At 48.7% G+C, this 15,895-nt stretch overlaps 1 pseudogene; it reads left to right on the forward strand.

The window, feature by feature from the left end:
• Nucleotides 1–14,448: 14,448 nt before the first annotated feature.
• Nucleotides 14,449–14,567, forward strand: LOC143948073 (5S ribosomal RNA; annotated as a pseudogene).
• Nucleotides 14,568–15,895: the final 1,328 nt, after the last annotated feature.

Genomic DNA, 15,895 nt, shown 5'->3' on the forward strand with positions numbered 1-15,895 from the left:
GAAAAGCAATAAAACGGTTTACATCGTTAGCGAGCGATAGTTACATTACTCTTAGTATGTGCAGCATGTCTAGTAGCAAATGAATGGTTTTGTGAACATTTTGCATTACCGTACAATTAGCGGTATAACTCATCGAAGTGAATAATTTTAACCGGATTTTGAGGTAGTAAAAAGAAATAAAGCAAAATAAGTCAGGATGGTGTGTCAGGACTGTCACATACTCAATGTGACAGTTGATGTGGAGAATTACAAATATGCAAAATAGAGCAAAAGAGTACATGATTCATTTTGATGTATGATAGTTTTATTGCATGCTTGATGTGGATGATTAAAATCGTGTAGTGAGTATAATCTATATTTAGCATAAGAATGAAAAGACATAACATGGCAATGAGACAAACTCCATTAGAGATGTGAGCTAGATGAAATGATGAAATGTCTCTGTATAGCCCAGATTGTCTTCTGTTATCACTTAGCCTACCCTCTAAATTCACTAGCCTCTCTATATACAACAGCATGTTTACACTAGCCGGTCTTCTGCATACAATAGCCTGTCTTCGATAGACACTTGCCTAGGTCTGAATACACTAGCCCGTCTTCTGTATGCCCTAGCCTCTCTTCTGTATACATTAGTCTCTCTGTAAAAACTAGCATCTCTGTATACCCCAAACTGTCTTCTGTAAACACTTATCTCTCTTTATAGCCTGTCTAGCCTTTCTTCTGTACACACTAGCTTCTCTGTATACACTAACCAGGCTTTTATATACAATAGCTTCACTCTATGCACTAGCCTCTCTGTATAATCTAGCCTCTCTGTATACCCTAGATAGTGTTCTGAAAAAACTAGCCTCTCCGCAAAAGCCAGCCTTTATTCTGTATTCACTAGCCTTTCTTCTGTATGCTGTAGTCTTCTATATATACTAGCTTCTCTGTAAACCTTTGCATCTCTGTAAACACTGTGTAAACTAGCCAGTCTTATGTATACACTCGCCAACTGTATACACTAGACTCTCTGAATACACTAAATCTCTGAGTAACACAGCCTGTCTTCTGTAGTGTCCACTAGACTATCTGTATGCACTACCCAGTCTTCTGTATACACTGTCAGCTTTGATGTATACCTAAGCCTGTCTTCTGTATACACTAGTTTCTCTATATGCACTGTCCTTTCTGTATACACTCGACTCTCTCTATACACTAACCTCTCTATATACACTAACATCTTTTTATATACTAGCCTCTCTTTACACTAGCCTCTCTGTGTACCCCAGCCTCACTGTTTACTCTAGCATCTCTGTATACTCAAGCTTATCTGCATACACGAGTCTGTATTCTGTATTCACTAGCCTTTCTTCTGTATGCTGTAGTCTTCTATATATACTAGCTTTTCTGTACACCCTTGCATCTCTGTCAACACTGTGTAAACTAGCCAGTCTTATGTATACACTCGCCGTCTGTAAACACTAGACTCTCTGAATACACTAAACCCTCTGTATACCACAGCCTGTCTTCTGTATAGACTAGACTGTAAAAACTAGCTAGAATACACCAGCCTGTCTTCTGTACCCACTAGACTCTCTGTATACACTACCCAGTCTTCTGTATACACTGTCAGCTTGGATGTATACCCAAGCCTGTCTTCTGTATACACTAGTCTCTCTATATGCACTGTCCTATCTGTATACACTCGACTCTCTCTATACACTAACCTCTCTATATACACTAACATCTTTGTATATACTAGCCTCTCTTTAAACTAGCCTCTCTGTGTACCCCAGCCTCACTGTTTACTCTAGCATCTCTGTATACTCAAGCTTATCTGCATACACGAGTCTGTATTCTGTATTCACTAGCCTTTCTTCTGTATTCTGTAGTCTTCTATATATACTAGCTTTTCTGTACACCCTTGCATCTCTGTCAACACTGTGTAAACTAGCCAGTCTTATGTATACACTCGCCGTCTGTATACACTAGACTCTCTGAATACACTAAACTCTCTGTATACCACAGCCTGTCTTCTGTATACACTAGACTGTAAAAACTAGCTAGAATACACCAGCCTGTCTTCTTTACCCACTAGACTATCTGTATGCACTACCCAGTCTTCTGTATACACTGTCAGCTTTGATGTATACCCAAGCCTGTCTTCTGTATACACTAGTTTCTCTATATGCACTGTCCTTTCTGTATACACTCTAACCTCTCTATATACACTAACATCTTTGTATATATTAGCCTCTCTTTAAACTAGCCTCTCTGTATACCCCAGCCTCACTGTTTACTCTAGCATCTCTTCTGTATGCTGTAGTCTTCTATATATACCAGCTTCTCTGTACACCCTAGGTACAGTGCTAGGTTCCTGTATTACAGAAACAGAACACCAGCAATAAGGTGTATACCGTGTAGGAGGCACACAACACCCACTCTAACTTCTGCACTGCAGATGCGTGTATTGCAGAAATTGAACACCAGTAATAAAGGGAAGCTTCAGGTGTGTACTGTGCAGGAGGCACATAACACCCACTGTAATAGTGCTAGGTTCCCAAGCAGTAAAGACACTGTCCCTGCCTATCGTCCTCTTTCCCTGACCACCGCAACACACTATGCAAGGCCGCCGCGCTGGCGGCCTTATATAGTGTGGGGTGTGTACTAAACCCCCCTGAGCTATAATTGGCCACAGGAATCCTGCCTGTGGTGAATTGTGGCTCTCCTCACAGAGGATGTCACATCTGTTCTTATTATATAGAACCTATTATGCTCCTCGTAAACTTTTTCAATTTGGCCAAACGGCAGGACGCAAGTTGCCCCCGGTGCGGGAACATGGGGGGATACATGATGCACATGTTTTGGAGATGCCCGAAGTTGATCCGCTACTGGACGGAGGTGACAGGAACCATTGATCGGGTGTTTGGAACCTCCACCAGGATGGAGGTGAAGTATTGTCTCCTGGGATTAGTTGAAGGAGTCGGAAACCCGGGAAGCAGCCAGATGGCAGTTCTGAGATGCCTATTTCAGGCAAGGAAACTGATTGCCCAACCCTGTTAGCCTCCAATGTTGGCAATGACTTGGTTTTTTTCGCTTGTTTCCAAAGATGACCATGTTGGCGTTTGTCAAGATGGTTGAGAGTGCCCGCAGAGATCGCCTATGGCTCCATCACCTTGAAAGTGCCTGATCTTGTCTGATCTCGGAGGCTAAGCATTGTCGGGATTGATTAGTAACTGTTGGCGTTGACATGTTTTTTTTCCGCTTGTTTCCCAAGGTGATCATCTTGGCATTTGTCAAGAGGGTTGAGAGTGCACAAAGAAATTGCCTATGGGAACAACACCCTGAAAGCGCCCAATCTCGTTTGATCTCAGAAGCTAAGCAGGGTTGGGCCTGGTTTGTACCTGGATGGGAGACCGCCTGGGTTTTCCAGATGCTGCAGGCTTTTTTTTATGTTGTTGGCGTTGACTTGTTTTTTTTGTTTGTTTCCCAAGGTGACCATCTTGGCGTTTGTCAAGAGGGTTGAGCGTGCCTGAAAAAATCTACTATGGCCGCATCACCCTGAAAGAGCCCAATCTCATTTGATCTCAGAGGCTAAGCAGGGTTGGGACTTGGTTAGTACCTGGATGGGAGACCGCCTGGGATTTCTCGATGCCATAGGCTTTAGTTTTAAGTTGTTGGCATTGACTTATTTTTTTTTTTTTTTTTTATTCTTTTATTAAGTATAAGTAGAACAACATAAATATAACAGTCAGCCATACAGCATGACCCAGGGTCACAATTACATGGTAACAAAAAATAGGCAGCCAAATAACTCTGGGTTCTCAGAGGGGAGTCCTACAGTTTCATGCAGAAAAGAGAGAAACTCCACCTCCGACATGTAGTACAGTATAACTAGTGCAGCTCCGTTCGGACAAATGTAATCATGGAGAACAACTGGGACCACAGCGAGCCAGCTTATCATGACCTATGTGAAGCAGAGTAAAAGATGGGCCGGTCGTGTCCAGAACCCTGGGGTTCTTCTGGGCCTCGAAGGCTAGTAAGGAGACAAGGCATAGTCAAAAGGGAGGACGGGGGGAGAAGAGAGTGCAAAGACGGAGAGAGAGAGTGGTGGCGGCGGGGAAAAAAAGAAAAATAAAGACAAAAAGGGAGGGGGGGGGAATGCCACCCAGGGCAGACATGGCCTACGTAGGTAAACGTTAGATGTTCAGTCATTTTCTGGGACAGGGGCACTGCTCACCTCCCGAATGTAGTCTCGAGTACCAGTAAAATACCTCCAGGGCCTCCATGTAACACTAAATGCCTCTTCAGTGTTGTGAAGGGTGGCGGTCAATTCTTCCATCCGGAGAATATGATTGACTTTGAAATACCACAGCACCTTGGATGGGGGCTGAGGCTGCCTCCACAGTGCGGGACTGCAGGCCCGGGCGGCGTTCAGGAGTTGCATCGTGAGGGTTATTTTGTATTTTCGAACAGGCTGTTCGGTCAAGTGTAGAAGGCATGCTGCTGGGAACCGAAAAGTTCCTCAAGGCCGGGCATGCCCAGAAAAGGTGTCCCATGGTCCCCGTATCTGAATTGCACCTCCAACAAACATCCGGGATCGAGCTATTCATTTTAATCAGAAGGTATGGGACTCTATACCAGCATGAGACTATCTTGTATCCTGATTCTTGATATTGGTTTGCGATGGAAGCTTTATGTACTAAGGTCAGGATCTTCCCTATTTGTTGTGGGGTAAATGTGATGCTTAAGTCCCTCTCCCATTTGTGGATAAATGGTGGGGTCGACTGCTCCTCCTGACTACTCAATAGGTTGTACAGGAGGGAGAGGGTGTGTCGCACAGGTTCCCTTTTGTGACAGATGGATTCATAGGATGTCAGGACTCTAGGAGTGTAGGGGGCCCTTTGTATGGCCAGAAGAAAGTGACGAAGTTGATAAGCACTAAACAAGTCAAGCGGAGGGTCAGAAAGCTCGGCGACATTTTGCGTGGTCGGGAGCCCTCCCGAGGGCCACACCTTTCCCAGACGCTGTTTCCCCACCACTGTCAACTGTCGCAGTTTCTTGTTGGTAAATCCCGGTGGGAAGTCTGGATTACCTATAACCGGAGTCATTGGTGACGGCAGGGGAGCAATATGTGTGCAGCGGAACAACCTCCGCACAACAGCCAATGTAGCTCCCACTACAGGGTGATTTCTGAGGTCTTTTGGTAGGGAGGACAGGAGGTCAATAGGGGAATGGATCCATCCTCAATCTCCATCTCCACCCACTGCTTGTGTGGGACATTACAATGCCAATCAACGACTCTCACTAGCAGAGTCGCTCTGTAGTATTGTCTCAGATCTGGGAGACCCAGACCCCCCTTGTCCTTTGGTCTGGCAAGCAATTGCAAACGGGCTCTGGGCGGTAAAGGCCTCTCCACGGGCTGGTCCTCCATGAAGGCCGATTCAATCGGTGTTAAATCAGCCAGTGAGCGCAATGGTTTCAGCAGGGAGTGTACAAAGGCAGCCAATTGATGGTAGGTCCAGTGATCCATGGGCGTTGCCCGTGAGGGAGGAATTAGTTGAGATAAAGGCACAATGCCATCCTGGTTGGCGACGTGGTGTAGCAGGGGTGTATTACTCAGATTCCAGGAATGAATTCTGGGGTCAATGTTTCCTGGTGGGAAGTAATTATGACCCGTCAGAGGCATAATGGGAGAGTGATATAACCACTTGTGCTGTTTACATATCGAGTCCCAGATCTGTAGAGTAGAATAGGTGAGAGGAGAGGAGCTAGGTGCTAACGACCTATGTTTCCTGGGAATCCACACTTGGGTGTAGAGGTCCGTGCCACTGAGCGCCAATTCAAGGGCAACCCATAGTTTAGAATGTTTGTGATATTTCCAGTCTGATATCCTGTTGAAAACAACGGCTAAAAAGTAAAGTTTCACGTTAGGTAAAGCCAGGCCCCCCAGCCGTTTAGGTCTGGTTAGAAGGCCTTGGGACAGTCTCGGACGCTTTCTGTTCCAAACATATCTGCAGATCAGTGAATCTATGAGTGTTAAGAAACTAGCTGGAATACCCACTGGAATCATCTGGAATAAAAACAGAATCCGGGGTAGGATATTCATCTTAATCACACTAATTTTCCCTAACCACGAATGTGCGACTTGGGACCATCTTTGTAAGTCCATTCGAATTGCATTAAGAAGGGGTATATAGTTAACGCGAAATAGAGTCTGGGGTTTAGGTGTGAGGTAGATGCCTAAATATTTCATTTTGTGTGTTTGCCAGCTAAAAGGGAAGGAGTCTCTAAGATGAACCACAGTTTCCCCGGGGATAGAGACGTTAAGAATCTCCGATTTGGACATGTTCATTTTAAAATTAGATATGAGACCGAATTGTGAGAAGGCAGACATCAGATTGGGAAGGGAAATCAGGGGTTGTTGTATGTAGAACAGAATATCATCCGCATAAGCAGCGTATTTGTGTTCTCGATCACCAACAGTGATCCCATGGATGTTTGGATTGTGTCTAACTGTAGAGAGGAAGGGTTCCAGGGATAGAGCGAGAGGGGGCAGCCCTGACGTGTACCATTATAGAGTGTAAATGATTCACTTAGGGTACCATTAACACGAATTTGAGCTGTAGGGGAATGGTATAGTGCTGAAATGTGAGATAGAAACGTTTGGCTGATTCCCAAGTGAGACGGGGTCGCCATGAGATACTCCCAGTCCACCCTGTCAAACGCCTTTTCCGCGTCTGTAGAAAGTAACAGGGTGGGCTGGGCGGACCCCCTAGCACAAGCCATCAGGGACAGGGTGCGGAGAGCATTGTCGCATGCCTCCCTACCCGGGATAAACCCAGTCTGATCACTGGAAACCCAGCGTGGAAGTAGGGGTAGAAGCCTGTTTGCTATACCTTTGGCATACAGTTTAGCGTCTAGATTCAAGAGAGATATAGGTCAATAACTCCCGCATAAACTAGGGTCCTTCCCTGACTTAGGAATCACCGAGATATGTGCACGCAGCGTCTCTGGACGGGGTGTCCCCCCCTGTGAGATCGTGTTAGCATAAGAGGTGAGGCGCGGCAGCAGGGTCTCCGCAAAGGCCTTATAGTAAAAGGCCGTAAAGCCATCCGGTCCAGGGGCCTTGCCACTCGCCATAGCCTTCAGTGCTACTTTGAACTCCTGGACAGAAAACTCTCCGTCCAATGAGGCGAGGGCGTCAGAGTTCAGTTTGGGCAAGTTGGCCTGCTGTAGATATTCTTGGATCAGAGTTCTCCTAACCACCAAGTCCGGCACAGCGTGAGGGACATGGTATAGGCGTTTTTAATAAGCATGAAATTCCTTGGCTATAGTTGTGGTCTCATGCGTGAGAGCGTCAGAAGCTGTCTTAATTTTATCAATGAAAGCCCTGGTTTTTGCCTGTTGTAGGGAACGAGCCAAAAGCCTCCCCGGTTTATTACCCCATTCATGGAATTTTTGTGACACCCTACGGGCTTCCCGTTTCCATTGCTCATGGTACATGGCCTTCAACTCCTCCCTCTTCATTGTTAGGTTATGTAGTGTGGCTTGAGCGAGACTGGCCTTGTGTTTTGACTCAAGGGCGCTAATTTCTAACAATAGTTTAGATTGTTGCTGCTCAAATTCCTTTTTCCTTCTGGAGCCCAACTTCATGAATTTACCTTGCATATGGGCCTTATGGGCTTCCCACAGTACTCCTGGGGAAATGTCTGGGTGGGTATTATCTTTGAAATACTGATTTAGTTCCTCTTGCATGTGTATTTTGTCTGCCTCCTCACTAATAAGGTTCTCATTTAATTTCCAATTGGCTGGTTTTCGGGGCAACAAAGAGATATTAATGGTAAGCAAAATGGGGGCATGATCAGATATGGTTGATGAAGCAATTAATGAATTTGTCAATAGGGAAAGGTGGTGGTGATCAAGAAAAAAAAATCAATCCTGGAATAGGATTGGTGGGCGCTCGAGTAATACGTATAGTCTCTTGCTCGCGGATGCATTATCCTCCATGTGTCCATTAACTGGGTGTCACACAAGCGTTTACGAATGTATGCAAGACGCTTACGAGGAACCGAAGACCTGCCCACGGACGTATCAAACACTGGTTCCAAGGGGACATTAAAGTCTCCAGCCAGGATAACACATCCACTAGCAAAGTCCCTCAATTTCGCAAGCGTAGTGGCAATAAAAGTGGCCTGATCTCGATTAGGAGCATAGAGGGTCGACAACGTACATGGCATCCCGACCAGGCTGCCCCTGAGGAACAGAAAGCGTCCGTGAGGGTCACTCAACATCTCTAGCATGTTAAAAGGGGTACCTCCACGGAACCCAATGGCCACACCCTTTGGCTTATGCACATCAGAGAGACTATAATACCAGACTGGGTATTGCGGGGAGAATAATTTCACCGAAGTGGTGTGGGTAAGATGGGTCTCTTGCAAGAAGACAATGTCCCCCCGCAGGCGACCCAGTTCCCGGTATAGGCTATGACGTTTACCAGGGGCATGGAGGCCCCTCACGTTTAACGATAACAATTCCACCGCGGCCATGGGGATCCGTCAGAGAACTCCAAATACAGCCCGTTACCAGGAAACAGGACCAGAGGCAGGGGAAGTAAAGGGCAGGGGGATGAAAGAAAAAGTGTGAAAAGGAGAGGAAAGAGAAGGAGAGTAGTGAGAAGGTAAGTATTACAGGTTATGACCTGCAACCCCTGCAGCACACACAACCCAGACCCAATTGGGTCTACCGCGGCATGCGCACACAGCAGATTGCAGTGCAGTAAAGGAGCAATTGACCGGGCCACCCCCCCCCCCGGAGCCCCAGCCATCGAAACGGCCGGAGCCCGGGGGCCAAGATCCGCCCAACACCCCCCGGAGGGAAAACACATGTGGCCAGGCAGCTCCGGCTCCAACCCCAAATTACAAATTATATAATAACACATAAATGAAAGAAATAGCACAGAGTTCATGTACACTTAGGGAAACACAAGAACCGAGAACACCAGCCAACAACGTTCACAATAGGGGATCCAAGTGTCATGAGGTAGAGACAGTCAGAGGCATGTCCCAAGTGTCCCCGGTGCAGGACCACCCGTAGGCACTCCAACACTTCGTTCCCATTAAATTAGACACCCCGTAGGCAGCTGAGAGAGTATGACGTTAAACACCAAAACAGAAATAAAAATGAAAGGTAACATAAACAACTTGTTATACTTGCGGGACCAGGGAAGCCGCGCCATCAGTGCGGAATACTGGACAGAAGAGCGCCATCAGACGTGCCATCTATGCATGCATATTAGCTGGGCTAAAAGAGGGGACGCGTTGCTTGCGGGACACTCTCTGCCATGGCTCCTCAGGATTATTCGGTAGGGGTGGGATGCCTTCCTGCCAACCCGGTAAATCCGGCGGGGATATGCTCACATCCATGCAGAATTTTTCCAGATCTTCTGGGAACCGCAGAACCGCCGTCTTCCCATCTCTGTGTGCGATCAGGGCGGCAGGGAAACTCCACCGGTAGTTGATGGAGGACAAGCGCAGTTTCTCAGTTAGGGGACGCAGGGCCCTGCGTCTCTCCAGAGTCTCCCTGGCCAAATCAGGAAAAAAAGAGAGTGACGCCCCATAAAAGTCCAGGACTGGGGTCCCCTTGAGTTTTTTCATGATGCGTTCCTTCTCTTCAAAATAGTGCACTCTGCAGATCACATCACGCGGAGTCTCCGCCGCCAGGTTACGAGGGCGGAGGGCCCTGTGAACTTGGTCAATTTTCAAAGGATGGTCAGCCGCATTCCCCAATAGGCCGTTAAAGATGCCTCTTACCATTGGGAGGAGGTCCTCGTCCCCGGTCGCCTCCGGGAGCCCCTGGATCCGGATGTTGTTCCGTCTGTTACGGTTCTCTGGTCCTCGATCTTATAGAGGGAAGACCGATGAGCGATAGCGAGAGAGCGGGTAGTTGCTTGCAGAGACCTAATGGCGGTAGCATGCCTGTCCAGCCTCTGCTCGGTCTCCTCTACGCGGTCCAAAACTTGCGCGAGATCCGAACGGACAGCGGACACTTCTCTCTTGATGGATTTCTCTAGCCCCAAGAGCATCGATGCCAGTTCAGACTTAGTAGGAAGTCCGCTCACCAGCGCTGCCACTTCCGATCGGCTTGTCTCACTCTCTTCCCCGTCAGAACCCGCTGACGAGGCCGGGGATTGAGATCTGCATTCAGGCCTGGGGCGGGGGCGGGGGCGGGGCCTGCGGGGGGCGGGGCCTGTGGCCGCGTTTGTGGTAAGCAGAGAGCGGCCTAGGCCATCCATGTCCCCCACCTCATCAGGCTCCGCCAGGAACCGTTTGATCGATCCCTCGGGCGCGCCCTTCTTCGGCAGGGACTTGCCGGTTCTCCTACCCATCGTTCCCAGGCATGTGGAGTAGTTCATGCGGCGAATAAGTGCTAAAATACCGGGGTCAGCGCCGGAGCTCAGGGACAGTGCGTCCTCACCGCTACATGCCGAGACCACGCCCCGAGGAAATCCTTTGATTACGTGAAAGCGGCTTTGAGAGCACGTTACATCTGCTATAGTGTTCTTTTTCCGGCCCGGATGGAGAGACGACCCGCTTCTTTAACACCCCCGGAGAGGCATCCGCCTGGATTGATTCGCTGGCGCCAGCCCGCTGATCGACTAACTACCTCTTCGGAATTGTTTACAACCCATTCTACTGTTGGGATGCCCACGGCCTTTGTTGCACCTGTTGTGCCCTGTTTGCACCGATGGTGGGCTCACCTTTAATGCTGGCAGCAACCTCCCCGGTAGCGGGAGTTCAAGTTGATACCCCTGACCTGAGATACGGTCGGGAGAAGGCTGTGACATGCCGCTCCTCTTTGCCCTTTCCTGCTCCCTCCTGGAGCATGGGGGCTCATACCATATGTTCCTTCTTCCCCTTTTTGGATCATTTTCACTGATGGGACAAACTGCAATTTTTCTTTATCCTCCCAGATCCATGTCCCTGTCAGCCTCCTTCATAGAGCAGGCGGTTGCCTCACGCCTAGTGAGCCGCTCACTTGGTTACCTAAACCCCCCCAGGATGTCTGGTGGGGTGGAACTTGCCTCCTGCACGGACCCCCAGTTACAGCAGGCGAGCTGATACACTTTGGGATGAATACCCTCCTCAGTTTAAGGGGGTTGGGTGGGGTGGGGAGTGGGGACTGTTCCCCTAACGGGGCCAGGGACTTTTGTTTCCCTTTTTCTTTTTTCATGTATGGTTATTGGGGTTATCTGTTTGTTCTCTGTTTAGTTTTGTTGTACTTGTTTACTAAAAATATTGATATTTCAGTGTTGCATTGTCCTCGGATATGTATGTCCCGGGTCCAGCGGTCCAATCCGGGAGCAGGGTTCCACAATGATCCTGATCCTTCCACTGCCCCCAGAATCCATGTCTACACTTAACATTGTATCCTGGAACACCAGGGGATTGAACTCCCCGGTTAAGCGATCCCTGGTGTTTCAATTTCTTCAAAGTTATAACCCACACATATGCGTACTCCAGGAAACGCACCTCATCGGCAGTAGACTTCTTTCCCTCAAAAAACCCTGGGTGGGGTACCATTACCACTCCACCCACTCTAGTTTTGCCAGGGGGGTAAGTGTCCTAGTATTGAAGTCCCTCCCCTTTCGGCTCCTGGATCTGGCCTTGGACCCGGACGGCAGGTATGTCATTATTCATGCGACAATTTACTCAATGACCTGGACCATTGTGGGATTATACTTACCCCCGCCGGCCTCATTGCTGGTGCTGAACCAAATCACTAGCAAGATGGCCGAGTTTGCCTCTGATAATGCTCTTATCCTGGGTGATTTTAATCTAGTTCCTGACCCAGACATGGACAGACTGACTCCGGGGGGACACCATGGACCTGGGCTGGCTGCCTGGGCAGACACATATGGCCCCGACGGATGTCTGGAGGTGGAGACACCCCGGGTCTCGGGCATTTACATGTCACTCTGCCACCCATAAAACATTCTCCCGCATTGACTTGGTCTTTGCGCGGAGCCCAGTCCTCCCAAGGGTCGTAGACATACAAATATTGCCCAGGGGGATATCGGACCATGCACCTCTGTTTCTGACATTGGATCTTTCCCTGGGACCAGCGGTTAGACTATGGAGGCTTTCCAGGTTCTGGATCTCAGATGCCGCTGTGGATGCTCATTTTAGGACCGAATTGAACAGCTATTGGGAGGAGAATGCAGGTTCGGCTGGGGACACGGTAGTCTGGGATGCCTTTAAGGCTACCACGAGGGGGCACTATCAGACTATCATTGGCAAAATACGCAGGGAACGTAGAGCAGAGCTAAAAAAAGCTGAGGGAGAGGCGGTCTGCGCGGAGGCTCTTTTTGTCCGCACTCGGGACCCCCAACATTATTGGCAACTGCAAATCCTGACCAGAGAGGCTGTTGATCTTCATACCTCTCTCACCCAGAAGAGAATGCTAGCTCAGTCCCAGCGGATCTTTGAGCAGGGGGAGAGGTCGGGGAGGATGCTGGCCTGGCTCTCCAGGGAACAGGCAGGGGGGTTGAGCATTTCACATATCAGGGACAAATCCGGTCAGTTGCTTCACACCCCAGACGGGATTAATAACTGTTTTGCGGAGTTTTATACATCTCTCTACACCTCTAGGTCGGATTACAGTAAGGAAGAACTAACGACCTACTTGGCCGACATAGATATACCAATCCTCACGGAAACGTACCGAAATAGGCTGGACGCCCCTATCACGGTTCTGGAGATTCTCCAGGCGCTTAAATCTATGCAGGCGGGTAAGATGTCGGGACCGGACGGAATCCCGGCGGAATTCGATAAGCACTACGCTACGGAGCTCTCTGAAAGACTCCACCATCTATTCTCTGCGTCGTCGCATATTGATAAACTTCCCGACACCATGAGCGAGGCGATCATAGTGGTGATCCCCAAGCCGGGGAAAGACCCCACCTTGTGTTCGTCATACCGCCCTATATCACTGTTAAATGTGGACGCGAAAATACTGGCCAAAATCCTGGCCAACAGACTAACTTAGTCATCACGGCCCTTGTCCATAGTGACCAAACAGGTTTTATGCCAGGCAGAGGCACAGACATTAATATCAGACGCCTACTCACGCACATAGATAGCGGCCGGGGGGAGACGGGTGTAGTGGCCTCGCTCGACGTGGAGAAGGCTTTCGACTCTGTTGAGTGGGGTTACCTATGGGAGGCGCTCTCGCAATTCAGATTTGGCCCAGGATTTAAGAATTGGATCCGCATGCTGTACCACAGCCCCTCTGCTAGAATCCGTACCAATGGCTGTCTCTCCGGGCAGTTTCAGCTGGCACGGGGTATGAGACAGGGGCACCCCCTCTGACCAGCCTTATTTGTCCTTGCGATGGAGCCCTTGGCTATTTTGCTGAGAGCGGATACTGGGATAAAGGGGATACAAGTAGGGCCCATCGAGGAAAAGCTGTCCTTGTATGCAGATGATGCTCTGCTTTATTTAGTGGACGCGTCGTCTTCTTTGGGCACTGCACTGGAACTGATTAATCGATTCGGTCAGTACTCAGGTATCCGCATCAATTGGGACAAACCGGTTGTTTTCCCACTCCACTCCTCGACCCCTCGCATGCCTCATCCACAGCTTAAATGAGTGGAAAGTTTTATATACCTGGGGATTAAGGTCAGTGGTAGAGTTCAGAGCTATCTGGAGGACAATATACAGCCACTCATGACACAATTAGGGGCTAGGTGCGCGGCATGGCGATCTCTCCCTTTATCCCCAGTGGGCAGAGTCAATTTGTTAAAAATTAACAAAAAATTACTTCTTTCGTAATACCCCCATCCACATTCCCAGGACTTTTTTCCAGAGACTGGAGAGTCTGTTTATATCCTTTGTCTGGGCTGGGAGACCCCCCAGGGTAGCTAAGCAGATACTATATCTCCCACTATCGGGGGGGGGGGGGGGGGCTGGCGCTCCCAAACTTTCAGATCTACTACTGGGCGGCCGTTTTGGTCACAATTCGGTGGTGGTTCTCCCAGCCCACACAAAACCCGGCGGTCACCCTGGAGGCAGCCATCCTTGGCTCCTATGCAGCTCTGAGTAACCTACCATTTCGGGGGCTTAGGGCGAGCTCCTCCATGACGGGCTTGATGCGTACCACGGTGAGGGTCTGGCGGGAGACAAGGAGGAGCTATGGAAAGCCCAACCACATCTCCCCACATATGCCCCTATGGGGCAACCCCATGCTCCCTCACCTGAATAGTATCCCAGACCCTTCTCTGTGGGCGAAAAGAGGAATCGTCACTTTAAAGCACATAGTTTATCAGGGTAGGCTAATGATCGCCTGGGAATACTGGATGCCGTAGGCTTCTTTTTATGTTGTTGGCTTTGACCTTTTTTTTTAGCTTGTTTCCCAAGGTGACCATCTTGGCCTTTGTCAAGAGGCTTCAGAGTGCCCAAAGAGAGTGCCTACGGCCAAATCACCCTGAAAGAGCCCAATCTCATCTGATCTCGGAGGCTAAGCAGCGATGGGCCTGGTTAGTACCTGGATGGGAGACAGCCTGGGAATACCAGGTGCCATAGGCTTCTTTTTTTATTTTTATTTTTATTTTTTTATTTTGTAGTATGCGACATACAATGCAAAGGCAACTTCAAAGAATGTGTGATACAAATAGTTACAAACAAACGATCATATTGCATGGATATCAGAGCCAATGGTAAGAAGTCCGAGGAGAATAGCACGTGTACAGCTTTGCGGTCATATCAAGATGAGATTAAAGCTCCATCTCGTTGGGATCCTCTACCACTTAAAATATTATTGATACTAGCCCTGCTACCCTCGAAGAGTTTCGATATCCATAGATAGGGGAAGAGTATTGTGTAGTAGTCAAATGAGGTCGGAACATACCATTTTCTTTTCCCTTTTTTTGAGTTAAGAAGGGAAATAGTAGAACTGAAAGGAGGGAGAAGGGGAAAGAGAAGATTGGGGAAGGAAATGGCAGAAAAGGAAAAGAAGGGGTAAGGGGGTGTCGTGGGTAGAGTGGATAGGGTGGGGTCCCCTGCGGTCCCCTCCCTGGGAGCAAGAGACGCCCTCGGTTTACCAGCTCATCAGCTGTCCAACGTTTGGAACAGCGATCTCCAACGATCACCATGAGCTTACTATGTCTCGCGGAGGTATTCTTCCGAAAAGCACAACTGTTCCAGTAGAACCATCTGTTCCCCTGCTCCTCCATTTTATCCTTCATTGTGGCAGTCAGGTCTTCCATTCGTTCAATATCATTTACCCTTGCGAACCACTGGGTCACCGTTGGAGCAGTTGCTGTTTCCACTGACTTGGAATGCAGGCCCTAGCTGCATTGAGGAGATGTTTAAGTAAGGACTTATGATAACGCTTTCTCGACATAGGAGTTAGATTGAGAAGAACTGCTGTGGGATCATTGGCTAAGGAAATGTCTGTGAACTTGTGGATGAGTCTCAGGACAGGCTGCCAGAATGTTTGTAATTTAGGGCATTCCCAGAAAATGTGGAGAATGGTGCCAGCCTGTTGCTCACAGCGCCAGCAGCGGTCAGATTGACCGGGGAATATTTTGGCCAACACCGCCAGTGTACGATACCAGCGTGTGATCACCTTATATGAGATCTCCTGATATTTACTGCAGAGTGACGTCTTATGGGCGAAAAAGAGTATTCTGTCCCTCTGTGGTTTGGAGAATGTAGTTTGTAAGTCCCTTTTCCATGTAGCTAGGAAGGGCGGATCCGTGGAGGATTGTGCGTCTGTCAGGATTTGGTAGGACCTAGAGAGGGAACCACGAATTGGGCCATCATCCAGGCAAAGTTTCTCGAAGGGGTGGAATTGTCTAGAGAAGAACGAATGGTTAGGTAGTGATCCGAGGAAATGGATGAGCTGTCTAGCT

This window comes from Lithobates pipiens, unplaced genomic scaffold, assembly GCF_037356315.1.
Source record: "Lithobates pipiens isolate NorthernLeopardFrog02 unplaced genomic scaffold, aLitPip1_a1.2 Scaffold_30, whole genome shotgun sequence".
Taxonomy (NCBI): Eukaryota; Metazoa; Chordata; class Amphibia; order Anura; family Ranidae; genus Lithobates; species Lithobates pipiens.